The 16,169-nt window shown below is 43.0% G+C and overlaps 1 protein-coding gene and 1 pseudogene across 1 annotated transcript in view; both read left to right on the forward strand.

Annotated features, from left to right (window-relative positions):
* IFI35 (interferon induced protein 35) overlaps positions 1-16,169 on the forward strand; it is a 215,307-nt gene that overhangs the window by 14,429 nt on the left and 184,709 nt on the right. The gene's annotated exons all lie outside the window — the stretch shown is intronic.
* LOC138522115 (serine/arginine-rich splicing factor 9 pseudogene) lies at positions 12,950-13,686 on the forward strand (annotated as a pseudogene).

A 16,169-nucleotide genomic window follows, 5' to 3' on the forward strand; every position in this document is an offset into this window, starting at 1 on the left:
TATGACTAGAATATCATCAATAAATCGACACCAATAGCCAATCTGATTCAGTTCGCTGAAGGCTGTGTTTCCATGCGTGATGTAATTCAAAAGCTCCGATATATAGGTTGGCGTATGCCGGTGCAAATTTCGCCCCCATTGCTGTTCCTCTCTTTTGCCTAAAGATTTCTCCATTAAATAGCAAAATATTGTTTGTTAATGTGAAGTTCAACATTTCTAGTAACATTTCATTTTGGTTCCTAAATGAGATGGATCTGGTATCAAGAAATTCTTTTGTAGTCCCCATGCCTTTTTGATGTAAAATGCTTGTGTAAAGGCTAGTCATGTCAAATGTGACTAGTCTAAACTCTTTTTCCCATTCAATCGAATCCAGTTATTTGATGACATCAGTTGAGTCTTTTATAAATGAAGCAAGATTGACTGCCAGAGGCTGTAGATGCTTGTCAGTGTAGGCTGAGATTGGCTCTGTTAAGGAGCCAATACTATTAATTATTGGTCTGCTTGATGGAATTTGATCATACTTCTTGTGGATTATGGGTAAGAAGTAAATGCTTGCTAGTGTTGGCTGTTCAATATTCATATATTTGTGTTCATCTTCCGTGATTAGCTCTTCTTCCAGATAGTGCTTACTTGATGCCATTCTTTTACCAAGTTTGCATTTGGATTATCGGCAAGTTTCTCGTATGTCTCTTTATCTTCTAGATGTTTTGCAGCCATTTTTTTTATAGTCTGATGTGTTGAGTAACACTATCTTTCCTCATTTGTCTGCTGCTTTTGTGATGACGCTTTCATCATCTTGCAGTTCCATTAGTGCTTTTCTTTCTTCAATAGTGAGATTGAAATGAATGTTTTTTGGTTTTGTGGATTTCAAATTGAATGCTTTTAAATCCTTTGATACTGCTTGTTCGAACAGATCTATAACATTTTCGCTATACAGGTGTGGATAAAAGGTTGATTTCGGTTTTAGTTTAGTTGATTCACTCAAATCCATTATAATTCCCAAGTCTTCTGTGAATGTTTCTAAGGTGTGTATAGTTTCTTCTTCCGATAGATTTAAAAGATTAACTGTTTGTATAGAATGAATGGTATATGGATCTGAAGGGACAGTAATGTCTTTTGTCCTCTGTTTGGATGGTTTGAAGCCAGTCGCAAGTATTTTTTGAGTTTTAGGTTCCTGCTAAATTTAAATAGATCCACTCTTGTTTTGAAATAATCCATTCTGTGAGTCGGGCAGAATGAGAGACCTTTAGTTAGTTCAGAGTAGAGTTGTGTTGAACATGATTTGTCTGATCGGTTCAGAATCAAGTTTTCCTTTTCCGTTGTCCTTTTGACCTTGTTTTTACTCTGTCGGATGGCTCTTCTTCTAATACTTCCTCTGCCACGTCTCCCTCTTTTGATTGGCCTCCATTTGTGGAAGCATTTGGTTTGCTTGAAGGATGTTTTGATTTCCATTGTTTGTGTTGATGATATTCCTCTAAAAAAGAATACGGTCTGGCTGATGCTGTGTCTGATTCGCTTGAAGTGTCTGATGGATTATGGTCTCCCTCGCTATTAGCTTCACTTACAGAGGATTGTGAAGATTCTGTATGTTTTGTTTTTTGTGCATACGGTTTCTTAGCTGCTTGAGGGGAAAATCCTTTAGGTTTTCTGTTAAATTGTTTTTGGAACGTGTATACTCTTTTAAATTTGTAATCCATTTCGTCTCAATGGAAAGTTTGCTGTTTGCGTATTTTGATATCTTGCTCGACTTTATCTAAGTATTCATCCAAGATCTGATAGTTTTAAAGGTGGCCTCTGGCTGATTTAGATCTTTGATTTTAGTTTTTATCTCGTCATTTTCTTGTGTTAATTTGTCATGAGATTTTTTGGTGTAGTTTATTAGCTTCATCATCATTTCCTTAGAAGTGTTTTTCCATAAGTCTTCCCAATCTTTTAGGTCTCCAAGTTCTCCTCATCAAAGGAGGGGAAAATGCAGATAGGTAGTCCTCTTGGGATTCTTCCCACTTGTAAGTAATTTTCTAATGTTGTGAACTCCCACCATCTGTGCAAGTTCCTTTCTGCACAGATTTTCAAGTGTTTCAAAAAGATGTTTGAGTGATCTGCTGTCTGTATTTTGTTGATTTTTTTGTTTTGTTTTTGTTGTGTAGAAATACCCGCAAAGATTTGTTTGGCTTCTTGTTCGCAAACTTTGTACTTATCTGTCATGGTTTTAGTTGTAAGTTTAGTTGGTTGTGAATTTCAAAAAGATTTCCTACTCCGCCTAATCTGGGACTCCTTTTTCTTAACCCGTAGTCATGTTTGAACAGCCTTTTATTGGAGTGGACTCAGCGAGTAATAGGAGATTTAAAGAGTTTATGAAGATGCTTGCTTTAGAATGGTGCTGCCTTAGTCCGTGTTTGGTAGCTCCCAGGGCTGAAGAGAGCTTGTAACACAATAGCAAAGAGAAATTCCAAAACAATTTTGAATTTTATTAAATTTGTGCAACACTTATGCTCTACACATGTTTCACCACTTGTCCATGAAGTGGCTCATCAGGAGGTAAACTGTACATTTGTACTCAAACTTGGGCGGACAAGAAGAAATAGTGTAAAGAAAAAAGAAACAGAAAAAGATTTTTAGCCATATTCTACTAATTATACTGTGTTAACACATTAGTACTTCAGATTTGTTCTTTGTATCAAACATTTATGAAACTTAGCTGATGCCCTTAAAAAGGTAATTAAAGAGGTAATACCATCTCTCATATACATTCTTGATTTATCACATAATGTTGCCTTCTTTTGTTTTCAACTTGCTTTCTAATTTCCAGCAGTCATTTAACATTAACAAAGATGCAGATATTATTTTTGCAAATGTAAAAGGAGCTTACTTATTAATCTTGTCTTTAAAGTTTTCTGTTTTTGTGGGATTGGTTTCCTGTAACCTTTTTGATAAATCTTCTCTTTCAAGTTTGAAGTTTTTACTTCTTGGTAAATAGTTTGGCAGTCCCTATAGACATAGAAAAAGTAATGGTCATCTTACATTGAATAATTCAAAAAATGAACTTACTAAATTAAAGAAAAAAACCTAATTTTGCTAGCTACCAGAACATCATCTTGCCTAGATATCTGTAGCTCCAGGATTGCATTGGATTCCGGTCGAAGATTCGGACTGCTGCAAAAAAGTCAACTAAGATGGCCGCTATTTCTACGTTATTTATGGCGTGATGACGTCCCGCGTATCATCCTGTGACGATCGTGCTGCGTCAACACGCCATTTTGGTTTGGTGGTGATTTTTGGAATATATAAGTAAATAACAATTGTTTTAATTGTTTTAATTGCGGATTAATCCTTTGTGACGTACGTGCTTTTGTGTTTTGATGCCATTGTTTATTTAGTTGAAGGGACAGTTTAAGTTACGCATGTTTTATACGTCATCAAGGATTGTCTAAGACATTTGTTCAGCCTCTCAAGGCGTTAAAGGTTTCCTGCGCTACCGTGGGACTATGTTGCATTAGGTATATTGTGCCCTCTGTTGAAAGAAGGGGTGTAGAAATATGTGTTTGTGTTGGTAGACCTTTACTCAAAGTAGCCCATGAGGCAGACTCAAGAGCAGTGGTAGACTCTTTGGATGGGGTGTTCCAAAGAGAGGGATATCCAAGCAAAATAGTACCAGACAATGCTGTGCAATTTGCCTCTAAGATTACTAAGATGTTTTTGCAAGGCATTGGGGTGGAACAACATAGGTCATCACTGTTCCATCCTACGTCAATGGTGTTGTCTGATACAGAGCATACGAATTGCAATTCAGGAAGGTGGAGATTGGTAGGAAAGCGTAAGTAAGACGGTGTGTGCGTACAGGTTGTCCCCTCACGCTATCACAGGTCTAGTTCCTTTTGAGGTTCTGAGAAGAAGAAAAGCTGCCACTTCGGTTTGTCCCCCCTACTTGGGGAGAATTAGGTTTGTTGTGTGGGATGAGGGTGCCCTAAGAGAGAGAGTTAAAGATGGTGTGGGGACATGAGGGAAAGATATGACCAAAAGAAGAATGTTCACCTGACCAGAGTGGAAGAAGGGGACCAGGTTTGGGTCAGAAGGCCGCGTGGAGGTAAAGGAGAGAGCAGGCTTTCAGGCCCCTGAGAGTGAAGAGGGTCTGGGACAATGCTGTGCAGCTGGAAGATAGTTTAACTTGGAACAAGAGTGTAATTGCTGTTGGAGCACAGAGAGCCTGCAAGCGGGATTGGTGTTGAGACATTTTGTTTTTTGAGGTAACCCTTTGTTGCAGTGTGTGTGATGGAGAGGAAGGTGTGTTAGGTGTTGGTATACTTTCAATGTAAATAGGTATCCACTGTATATATTGTTTCAATCTCTCTGTCTCGGCAGATCTGTGCTGTCTTTAACCTGTTTGTTTACGCTGTCTCCTGGGTGATGGGCTATCGTTCCAGGTTCCAAGGAGGGATAGAAGTCCCATTGTTGTTGGTGCAGTTGGTGACTGTTGGTGGAACTGCTGGAGGAGGAGGACCTCTTATCTTAATGAATACTTTTGTAATGTCTTACCTGGATCTTCGTGATTGCCTGCAGCATAACAGTTCACGTCTCATTTTGTAGTGAGCAGTAGTTGATAAACTTAGTTGCTTGGATGTTATTTCTTTTGTCAAAATAATCCTTTTCTGTAGCTTCTGAAATAAAAGCATCATATTGCCAATTTGGACAATATAACCATATAAACACACAATAAAAATAAAAAAATCATGAAACCTATGCAAAAACAGCAGTTAGTTTCAGTTAGCAAAAAAGCCTCACTCCTGATATTGCCACATAGTGACAATTCATACACTGGACTTCAGTGTATTTCTCTACTACCTTATGCATGTCAACAAGTTTTTTATCTAACTTCCCATGACACCTTTGCATACTAAAGACTAATTCTGTTATGTGTGAGAAACATGACAGTATTCTGGCACCTACCCCTTTGGGATCTTCCATTCAGGTGGCCAGGGATGGGCCAACGCTTTTGGATCCCGACTATGGGGGTGGGCAAGCGAGGGAGGATCTTCTGAGTGGAAAATCATGAGGGATTGGCAGGAGGATACCCAAGGGCGAGACGTGGTACTCTCCCCACCCCCTATTCCCAATAATGCCCCAACCCACTCTCCCTCAGCCTTTATGGGGTATTTTCAATCTCACCCTCCCCATTTCCAGCAAATACAGAGACCAGGAGAATGTAACTAGGATCAGTGAAGATTACCCATCGAAACAACATGGGGAAAGTAAGGCACACCTGCTATAGAAAGAACACAAGTTGTCCCACTAATACAGGCAGGGTCAGGCATTTGATAATGACCACTCACACCTGACTCCACTTGACTGTTTTGTTCAACTTTACACAGTGTGGTTTTTCACACAGGAGAGAGCGAGCTGGGGATGTTGTCCGGACCAGAGGCCAATGACCAGAGAGCAGCAGGACCTGAAGCCAGGAGGAGAATGGCGTGCCGAGATGCTGGCCCGGTGTTTGTGAGGGGCTGCAGCACAGCCAGGGAGCCGTGCCTCCAAGGAGCCAGAGCGAGGCAACCTGCATCCTGCTGTTGGTGTTCAGCGAAATGCTTGTTCCGTTTGGACTGGTGCCTGTCTGATGGGCTGTTGGTGAGACCCTGACCTCGACCCTGTGTATCCAGAGAGACCACTCATCAACGCGACACTGCACAGTGAGTTTCATGTCAGTGAGCGAGAAACTCTGGAGCGTGCGGTTGATTGGAGCGGGACTAAGACACAGTTTGTAAAGCAGTACGGCATGGAAAAGCGAGAGAAAGTTTATAAAGAGGCACAAAGCGAAAAATGTGAGTACTTTTAAGAAAGCCGTTTTACGAAAAGCAGAAAAAAGGAAAAGGCGCTAGCAGCACAGAAGGAAAGTAAAGACATTTAAAGTGTGCAGGGGCACGAGAAGAATACGATCATGTGCAAGTGTGCGGGTTAAACCAGTGCAAGTGTGCATGTTAAAGAAAGGAAAGTGTGTAAAGAGTGCAAGAGACACAATACAGATAGAACAAAGCAGAAGAAGGTGCAAGTGTGCACGAAAAAGTCAAAGAAACAATGCAGAGTAAGAAAGGGGTGCAGGAAGCACCTGGAGATGCAAGGTTAAAAAGGAAAGGGCAAGAAATAAAGAAAGGGGATATGGATCAGAGTGGTCACGCCTAGGAGAAGCAAAGAACCTGGCAGCTTCGAAAGTCTCTGATTGTCCCCCAAATGTACCCTTCTTGCTTAAGATCATCGATAAGGCTGCCTATATCCAGATTAAGTCCTACCTAGAGGCCACAACCTACTTGGGCTCCGACAATCAGGCTTCAGACTTCAACATGGGACTGAAACAGCCCTGATTGACTTGAAGGCCCAGATTGAGGAATTGAAAGATAAAGGAAAATCTGCACTCTTGCTCCTGTTGCACTTGTTAGTCGCCTTCGACCTGGTCGATCACAAGGTACTTTGCAGACACCTCTTCAGCGGCCCACCTTTCAACCGAAGCAACAGCATGGATCCAGTCCTTTTTAAACAATAGATTGATGAGAGTTTTTTCATCAATTGCATCAGCAGACCCTATCTCCATCACCTGCGGTGTCCCACAAGGATCCTGTGTTTTGCCCACCATGTATAATGTGTTCACCAAACCGTTATTTGATGACTTAGACCATCTGGGTATCACCTACACTAATTATACAGATGACACCCAGATCCTTATACCTCTGACAGGTGCCTACGAGATCGATCTAGCCTTGGTAAACAAAATCTACCTCATCATTCAGGCCTGGATGGCCACACATGGGCTATGCCTGAATGATGAGAAGACTGAGCTTCTACTCCTAGCCACCCCACTCAATCAGAAGAAACTGAGCAATCAATGTCTCCATTTCAACATTGATGGCAATGACCTCAAAGTGGCCAAGGATATAAAAACACTGGGATTCTACCTAGACACCTCCTTGAACCTTCGCAAACAAGTCAGCGCCACAGCCTATGCAACAGCATACACCTGTAAGCTGATCTACGCCTGCAAATCGTTTATTTCCACAGAAAGTTTTTTGACCTTGGCCAGAGCCCTTATTCTATCAAAGATCAATTACTGCAACGCATTGTATCTTGGTACCTGTAAATACATGACCAACAAACTCCAGATTCTCAAGAATAATGCTCTGAGAACCACACTGGGCATCTCCAGAAGACAGCACATTTCTACTACTAGACATAACCACTACTGGTTATCCATCATAGATAGAATTCAACTAAAAACTGCCTCCCTAACCTACAAATGCTTCAACAATGCAGCCCCTCAATACCTTGTCAAAAAATTCATTAAGAACACTCCCTTAAGACCTACCAGGACCACTAATTCCAGATGCCTGCGAGTCCCCAGATTCAAGCTGAAAAGAGCAGGGGGCAGCAGTTTCCCTGTCTTGGCAGCCCAGCTATGTAACACTCTACCCACCACCCTAAGAGCTGACCAATCCTTCCACAAATACAGGAAAAACACTAAACTCTGGCTCACCTCTAAAGACCTGCCACTCGTTTAACTTGTCTTCATTCACTCTATTGTATATGAGCTAACTTTGTATTATAACTGTATTGCAATAACCATGTACCACAACTTGTGTATTATATTGTATATATTTATTGTATTGTACTATATCATGTTCTTTCCTACTTGTGTTGTAACTAAGAAAATGCATACCTCTGGGTGGGGTGTGCCACATAAATAAATAAACAAACAAATGTGTATCAAAGAAGTGAATATAAAATGAAAGGTACATCCTGACAAGCTGAACTTGTATGCAAATCCAAGAGGGCCCTAAACTTGGGGAAGGGGAACCCTAAGGGTTAAATACTTATTGGTTTTGATGCTAAAGCTTGCGGAAATGGAATACCAAGGAACTTAAGACATTGAAAGTGTAAGACTGCAACGAGAACTATGGATACGGTCTGATCAGCAGACCCTTGTTGATTGAACTAATTTTTGTGAAGTTGACCACCCCACACCTGGTTAGAAAGTCACCTGAAACCAACCTTGGTTTCCTATTTTCTGTTGAACCACTATTTTTCCTTTTAGAAGACTTCTAACACATTTTTGTAAAGCGTGAGGACAAGCATAGGTTTAGACACAGACTAATTATTGTTTTGGACTTTAAGACATTGACAGGCCTTAGAAACATCAGTTAAGTGAACCGTTCCCCTAGATTTGGGGCCAATTATGCATTACACCAACCCATGAACCTTAGTAAATAAAGGTTTTGAAACTGAGTCTGTGTCTCTCTTGATACCATGCCTGTCTCACAGATGTCACTAAGCAAATTAGGTGAGCCCACACATCTTTTGCCGCCCAGGGCCCTTCAAATCCTAGGGCCGGCCTGTGTAAAGTGTTTCATTGTTGGCACCTGCTGCATTCGTATGCATACATTTTTCAGCAATTGAAATTGGGATGGTGTTGTTAGTACTTTCATGTCTGGGCAAGGGAGTGATTATCAGGGCATGGGGGACCGGAGATGGCGGCTCATTTCTCACACCGCTAGTTAACATCTTGTAACGTTTAAGCTGCACTGAATACTCTCTTTGGAATATGTAAAGAAGTTGGGTACACCCACAAGTATGTTCGCCTCTGCCCTCTAATCTTTAAACTTAGCTCCTACAAGCTGCGCACCTGTGCTTTTTAGAAAAGTAGCGCACCCTGGGGGCACCTACCTAGCCACACTGGGAAGGTGACTGTTGAGTATAGGGGTCGGTGGGGGGAGCGATGTTCCAGTGGGCAGGGGTGTTGGGAGCAAAAAGGAATGGGACTCTGGGGATAAATAAAAGATCGGAAGTAGTGGGGGGAAGGGGGATTAGGAGGGGAAAGGATATTAGGAGGGGAAAGGAAGGAGCAAGCCTAAAGATAGGGAAAAAATAGTCATAAAAAAAAAAAACTTCTCCTCCTTCTTGACTTCTTGGCCCGCACTGCTGCTGGGCTGGTGTTGTCTGCACTGTGTGGGCTGGGTGGCCATGAGCTGCCTGCCTGCTGCCTTGCACTCCTTGCGACCACATGTGAAACTAAAGCACTGGTTGCTAGGACAAACAGCAGAAGCTTTCGGCGACCTGTGCCTAAGCCCTCCCCACTAGGCCTAACCACCAATGGGAGGCCTGGTGGGGAGGGCTTATCTGCAAATTTGAGCACCAGCGCAGCACGGGCAGGACCGTTGCCACCAGAAGGCCGCTGTGACAGTGACTCACAGCGTCCTGCTGGTGGCCAAGGTGGATCATCTGTCAAGGCCTCAGTCGGGCTGGAACCGATTCCTGATGTCGAAGACTTTTTGAATGTGTGTGGCTTTTACTACAGACCTCCGCAGGACCACTAAGGCTTTCCCTTCAGCTCACACTCTTGTATTATTTGCCCCCTTCGCCTTCTTGGTCTGGGTAGTTCAATGTAATAAGCACCAAGTTCAACGGTCATCTTTTTACTCTCCCCTTTTCTCTGGGTTAATTTTGATCACTTCGCTTTTACAGTTTATACACTTTATCGCTACGGTACGACGTCCTTTCATCGCCTGATGTTTTTTCGTGGGGTTTTTTGCCGCAAAACCCATCTAATTTTTTAGGGGGGGTTAGTAAATTATAAATATAGGGTGGATGTATTTGGGAATAAATTCAAATTAAAGAAAAAGGGGGGGTGGTTGGGCGGACCCCCCCCAAAAATAATGTAAAATATTTTTTTATGGGTTTTTTCATAAAAAGAATCACGGTAAAAAACCCCACGTGAAAACATCCTGCAATGAAATTACATGGATCCATCGCTACAAACATTTCACCTTTCACTGAGAGATTCGAGTGGGCTACGTCCTTTCGCCAGACCACTCCGTTACTCAGTATCGCTGGTTTCACAGCTATCGTTACTTCAAAGTCTGGATCCAAAGGTGGAGGGGAGGGAGGGAGGGAAACTCGCACTAGTAGGTGAGACACCCTTTGGTTTCACAGTATGCAGGAGGGTAGGTATCAGGATTTAGACAGAGACTGAGACTGACTAACTAGTAGGTGAGACACCCTTTGGGGTCACAGTATGCAGCGGTGTAGCTAGCAGGCTTTACACACAGTATTAATGTGGTGTAATAGTCGGGCCAGTGTCCATCGTACAACACAGGTTTTTGACTCTGGAGGATGCAGTGGGTGGGGGGCAGGAGGGCTAGGGAAGAGGCCAAAGAGTGGGATGAGGGAGCAGGGCCGTCTTTCTTCAGAGCCTGATTTCCGATTGAGCCGGAGGTGGTTGACCGTCATCCAACGAATAATGTCAGTGAGGCAGGATGCAAGGTCAGGGTGGGGGGAGAAGGGGGTGGAGACGGACTTGGGGATTTTAAAGATGATTTGTGTGTCATTGGCGTAGTTGTAGCAGTTTAGGTTGTGTGGGAGAGGGTTCATGTAGAGATTGAAGAGAAGAGCGGATAGACAGGCGCCTTGAAGCACTCATGTTATTGACGGGCGGGCAGTTGAGGTGAAGGGAGGAGGTGGGTGATTTGGGATCTGTTGGTGTGGATTGAGGAAATCCACCTTAGTGCTGTTTCTCGAATGTCAAGGCAGTGGATTCTTTCAATTAGGATGTTGTGGTTGATGGTGTTGAAGGCCGCCAAGAGGTTGAGGAGTGTGAGTGTGGCAGATGCCCTCTGTGACTGCTGTGTTTTTGAGGTCATCCCATATGGAGACTAGAGATTAATCAGTTCCACAAAGGGGTCCTGAAGCCGGACTGGGCGGGGTTGAGAAGGTGGATGGCTTCTGTGAAGGTGCAGAGCTGGGAGTAGGCCATACAGTCAGTGAGCTTGGCTACGAAAAAGGTGTTAAAAATTGGTCTGTAGTTTGCAGCTGGGCGCCCGTGCACTTTCTTTTTCTAGCCGCGAAGGAACCTTCAATCTGTGCGCGCTTGCTTTGCAACCAGTATACATGACAGGCACGCAAAGTATTTCAAAGTCCTTGCTTCAATCTGATTGGCTAGAAAGAATCCAATCAGAATAAAGTGTGTTTTGCGTGTGTCTTGTGCCCGGCAGCGTGCATTTTTTCCTGACTAGGCAAGGCCGTCGTTTGATACTTTTGCTGCGCGTCCTGGCTGGGACTTCAGCAGGAAAGAGTTTGAGCAATTTTTCAAGCTGTCATCTTCTAGCGTGTTCGATGAGCAACTGAACAAAATGGGTTGCCTCATTTGCCAGTATTTCAATATAGCTCTAGAAATCAATATTGCCCTTCAGATCCCTTTAAATAAAGGAGAAAAGGAGTGGAACAATCTACACTTTAGATAGATTGCCTCTTTAGGTCTGAGTTGCCGCTCATTTATGGCTCTGAAGAGAGTGAAAACAGATGTTAAACGAATGAATAACTGGAAAGCAAGGAAGAGGGCGAGAGACAACAAACGGATAGGAACAAGATGGGTACACATTTCTGTGGTTGGACAGTGATGGGGACATTGCAGGTGGCAAGGTATGGAGGCCGCCATAAACCTAGAGGGAGAGAATAAGCAGTATGAAAGAGAGCATTACAAAAATGCAATGAGAGATTGGTTGGTAGAGGAAATAAAAAGAGAGTTCAGAAGAATGATAGGACATATGAGAGGGAGGAAGAAATAGGTACTGGAAGAAGAGAAAGCAAAAGAAGGAAAGATACAAAAATGTAAGGGAAAGGAAATGGCGTTAAAATATTGTGTGACACTAACTAGGTGTTTACCACCAAAAATTGGAGGAGTAACAGTGGGTCGCCTACTATACGCGGATTATCTAGTCCTGTGAGACCACACTGCAGTAGCACTTCAAAGACAGATGAAAAGTCTGGATAAATATGTTTGCAAATGAATACAGGTAAAACAAAGATCTTAATTTTGGAAAATGTCAAAGGCAGGAAGAAACAATTATTAAAGTGGTGCATCAACAATAGAAAGGGTAGACTCCTTTAAGTATCTTGGGATGGGAATCCGTAAAAGTACAGTTGAAGCTCATAATGTTTCTACCCAAAAGGAAAAGAGATGATGCTGGTCAACCAAGCGCTAATGTTGAAAAAAAGAGGTCTGCCGTTATTAGATGCTGCAATACTAGAATTTTATAGGTCAAAGGTTGTGGCTACCCTGACCTACGGTTCAGACTCTCTATTATGGTTTCCAAAGAAGCATTTGGCGAGCTTGGAGGGCGCCGTCTGGAAGAAGGTTTTGGGCTTCCCAAGATCTGTGCCGATCCAGGTAATTGGAAGGGAACTGGGGTTAGCCTGACTGAAAGTAATGGCAGAGTGGAAATCCCTATCGCCTTCGGGAATGCATTCAAGAGACGCCTGCTCCAGTTCTGGCCTTAATAAAAACAAAGAGTGAAAGTGGAACCATAAATGGATTTTAACATGCACTGAGGCAAATGAGTTCAAATTGTTTCCAGATCTATTGAACAAAATAAGAGCTTTGGGGAACATTCTGGAATACTTAAAGACCTTTCCCGATCCTTTTCATAGGTCTCCGTTTATGAGGATTAGACTTAACCTTCATAAAACTAAGGAGGTGCTATCTGTAAGAGCCTTAAATAGCCCTGGCGACTCCTTATGTACATTCTGTAAAGAAAAACGATTGTTGGAAAACTTGCAGCATATCTTTTTGTCCTGTACGGCCCTATCTCTACTGAGGACAAGGTGTTTTTAAATTTTTTTGAAAGGTGCAACCACCTTATCAGTGGAAGAATGGTGTACGCTGTTGTTGAGAGGTGAAAAGACTTCATTATTGCAGTAGTTAAATTTAAAAAAAATGTATTGGCTGTCTGCAACAAGCGAGGAAAGAGTGCGGAAGCAGCAGCGCGGGCCGGGTGAATAGAACAAAGCAGGCCCTGCCTGCAATAAAGAGGCTGAGGTCAGGCAGTACACCCAGCTCCGAAAAGCCAGCAGCCCCGTGACATCCAGCAGCCAGGCGTCGGCGAGTCGTAGCGAACAGGCCGCAACACCAGAAAAGAGAATGGCTGGCTTTGGTGGCTGGGCCGACAGAGACTCTGCAGGGCCTGGTGGCTCTCGGGAACGGGAGAAGGATGGCCGCATTTACGCCAGTAACTTGCCAGCCAGCACGCGCGAGAAGGACGTTGAAGACCTGTTTTACAATTATGGACGCATCCGTGACATCGAGCGTAAGAACCAGCGTGGCCTAGTGCCTTCGCCTTTGTGCGCTCTGAAGACCCCAGAGATGCAGAAGATGCGGTCTACGGAAGGAACAGCTACGACTATGGCCATTGTAGACTGCGTGTCGAATTCCCCCGGGCCGCTCGAGGTCGTGGCGGCATCAGCAGGAGTGGACCCTGTGGAAGGAATGGCCATCCTTCAAGACGATCCGAATACAGAGTGCTTGTTTCAGGACTCCCCCCACCTCCCCCCCCCCCAAATCAGGGAGTTGGCAGGATCTCAAGGATCATATGCGTGAAGCCGGCGATGTCTGTTATGCGGAAGTGTAGAAAGATGGGATGGGAGTCGTCGAGTTTCTCTGCAAGTATGCACTGCGTAAATTGGACGATAAAACATTTTGTTCCCACAAGGGTGAAACTACCTATATTTGTGTGCCCTGAGAGAAGCACCAGCTATGGTTACTCGCGGTCACGATCTGTCCCGAGGAGTCTCGACTCTCCATACCAAAGCTGTGGCTCACCCCATTACTCTTCTCCAATTGATTCCGCTGGCCGGACTTTTCTTTTACATGTGACATGAGCGCCTGATTGGAATGGTATTACATTTCATTCAGTGACCTTTGTTGAGGTTGTTCCCCCCCCTCCCCCCCACCCAAATGTCCGATCCAATTGAAACATTGTGTACAGCTTCAGTCCCCTTCATGCCGCGCAGGTGTTAATCTTACAGACCCTCTCCACAAGAGACCTGAACTGTGTTTTCCTGTATTGAGACAACAACCAAGAGTTTTAAGTCCTAAATGTAGAGTGGAAATTGTGACAAGTTAAATGGTGCCTGAGTCTTTGTTAATGGCCAAGTGAGGTGACATGAACAATGTACATTTCTTTTCTTGACCTTCAAAAACATTAAACTCCCTTCTTAGCACAAACATTTTTTTTATTGGATAAGAGGATTCATCGGGAATGGTGGCTGCTGCGGCAAATGTTAATTCTTAAATCTTGATTGTGAAAAGTTGATTGGATCATACTGGGATTGGTTGCTAAAGGTTTGAATAAACTATATCATTGCGAATAAAACAAATTAAAAAATATCTGGTCTGCTGGTTTACCCTCTTGAGGATAGGTGACAAATGAGGTTTGATATGAGCAAAATAATGTTGGAGGGGAAATCTCAGTAAAATCTAAAAGTTAATACATTGTATTTTAATAGGTTTTTGTATAGCGTGATTTCTTCATTTTGGGCGGCTTCTTTGCACTACAAGAGTGATGGGTGCAGATTTAAACATGACCAGTGTTGTTGCTTTCTGTCCCATTACAGAATGAGACCAAACAGTGGCGAATCAGTCTTGGTCCTGCCACCAGTGGGTGGCATGAAAGGTTTTCCAGAGTAATGCTAGTGGTTATGATTCATTTAAAATCTTATTTCTATCACTATTTTTAGTTTTGGTGGAAGTCAGAATGTTATTGGGGAGGGGGGGGGGGGAAGGCCTAGCCAGTGCATCTAAGAAATTCCTCTGATGTCACTTTGCATGACATCTCCTGGGTCAAAGGTCGGAAACTCTGAAAGGAGCATTGGCACATATCTACAAGACATTTAAAAACAAACAATGTATGCATAATGGACAAAGGGTTTGTTTGCATCTCATATGTAATGTAATTGTCATTTGTATAGCGCCTTTTCCCATTGGTATGGCCTCAAAGTGCTGTAGGTGAATGCCCTCGGTGACCAAAGTCCAAGGTAGGGGAAATTTGTCAGAGGAGTTTGGAATGTGTGTGTACATTTTAGCCAATACGACAGTAGGTAGGGGTGGCCAAGTCCCATGTCGAGCTGGCATGTGGATGCGTGCTTTGAGGTAGTCTGGCTAGTATGCGAGTGCAGGAGACTCATTATGTGTCTAGATAGATCGAATTCTTGTTCCGGGGGATAGCTGCATTCTTATGGAAGGGGTGTTGTGCGATGTGTCTTAAAGTAGTGTGTAATAGCAGAGGTGTGAGGGTGGCCGTGACTTCGGCTGTCTTTCATAAGCATGGAGTTTGATACGTACCCATGTGTCCTGGCTGGTTTCTTGATTTCATAGATATAGCTGAATTTAGAAGACGGTGAATTCAAAACGCTGCTGAATTCTACACAGCGGCTATGCTCAAAATGCAGCTAAATATAACGGTGGCTATACTAAAGAATGCAGCTGAAGCTAAAATGGTGCTATAAGCACAATTAAGCTAGATTTAGAAGGGGGCAAGTTCAAAGCGTGGCTAAGTCCTATACAGTGGCTATACTCCAAAGGGAGCTAAATATAACACATCAGCTACACACAAAATGCAGATAAATTCAGCACAGTGGCTATAAGGCAGTTGAATTTAAATGGGGGCGAGTTCTAAGCGAGGGTAAACTCTAAACAGATGCCATACTCAAAAGGATGCTAAATATAACACACTGGCTATACTCAAAATGCAGCTTAATTCAGCACATAGACTATACTAAAAACCAGTTAGATTTAAAGGCAGGCGAGTTCTAAGCAAGGCTAAATTCTACAGAGGCTATAGCCAAAAGGCAGCTAAATGTGAAGCAGTGGTTATAATAATAAGAAAAGCAGCTGAATTTAACAGCGGCTATACTCAAAAGGCAGTTGGTTTTAAAAGGGGGTGAGTTCTAAGCGAGGCTAAATTCTACACAGATGCTATACTAAAAAGGCAGCTAAATATAACACATTGGCTACCCACAAAATGCAGATAAATACAGCACAGTGGCTATAAGGCAGTTGAATTTAAATGGGGGAGAGTTCTAAGCGAGGGTAAATTCTAAACAGATGCTATACTCAAAAGGCAGCTAAATATAACACATTGGCTATACTCAAAAGTGCAGCTTAATTCTACACAGTGGCTAAACTCACAAGGCAGCTAAATTTAACACAGTGTCTATGCAAAAAAAAAAAAAACAGCTATATTCAATACTGTGGCTGTATGCCAGGCAGCTGAATTTAACACAGTGGCAAAAATCAAAATGCTGCTAGATTTAACACAGTGGCTATACACAGAAGGCAGCTGAATTGAACATGGAGGCTATAT

The sequence above is a fragment of the Ambystoma mexicanum genome, chromosome 13 (assembly GCF_040938575.1).
Source record: "Ambystoma mexicanum isolate Mex_15411 chromosome 13, UKY_AmexF1_1, whole genome shotgun sequence".
Taxonomy (NCBI): Eukaryota; Metazoa; Chordata; class Amphibia; order Caudata; family Ambystomatidae; genus Ambystoma; species Ambystoma mexicanum.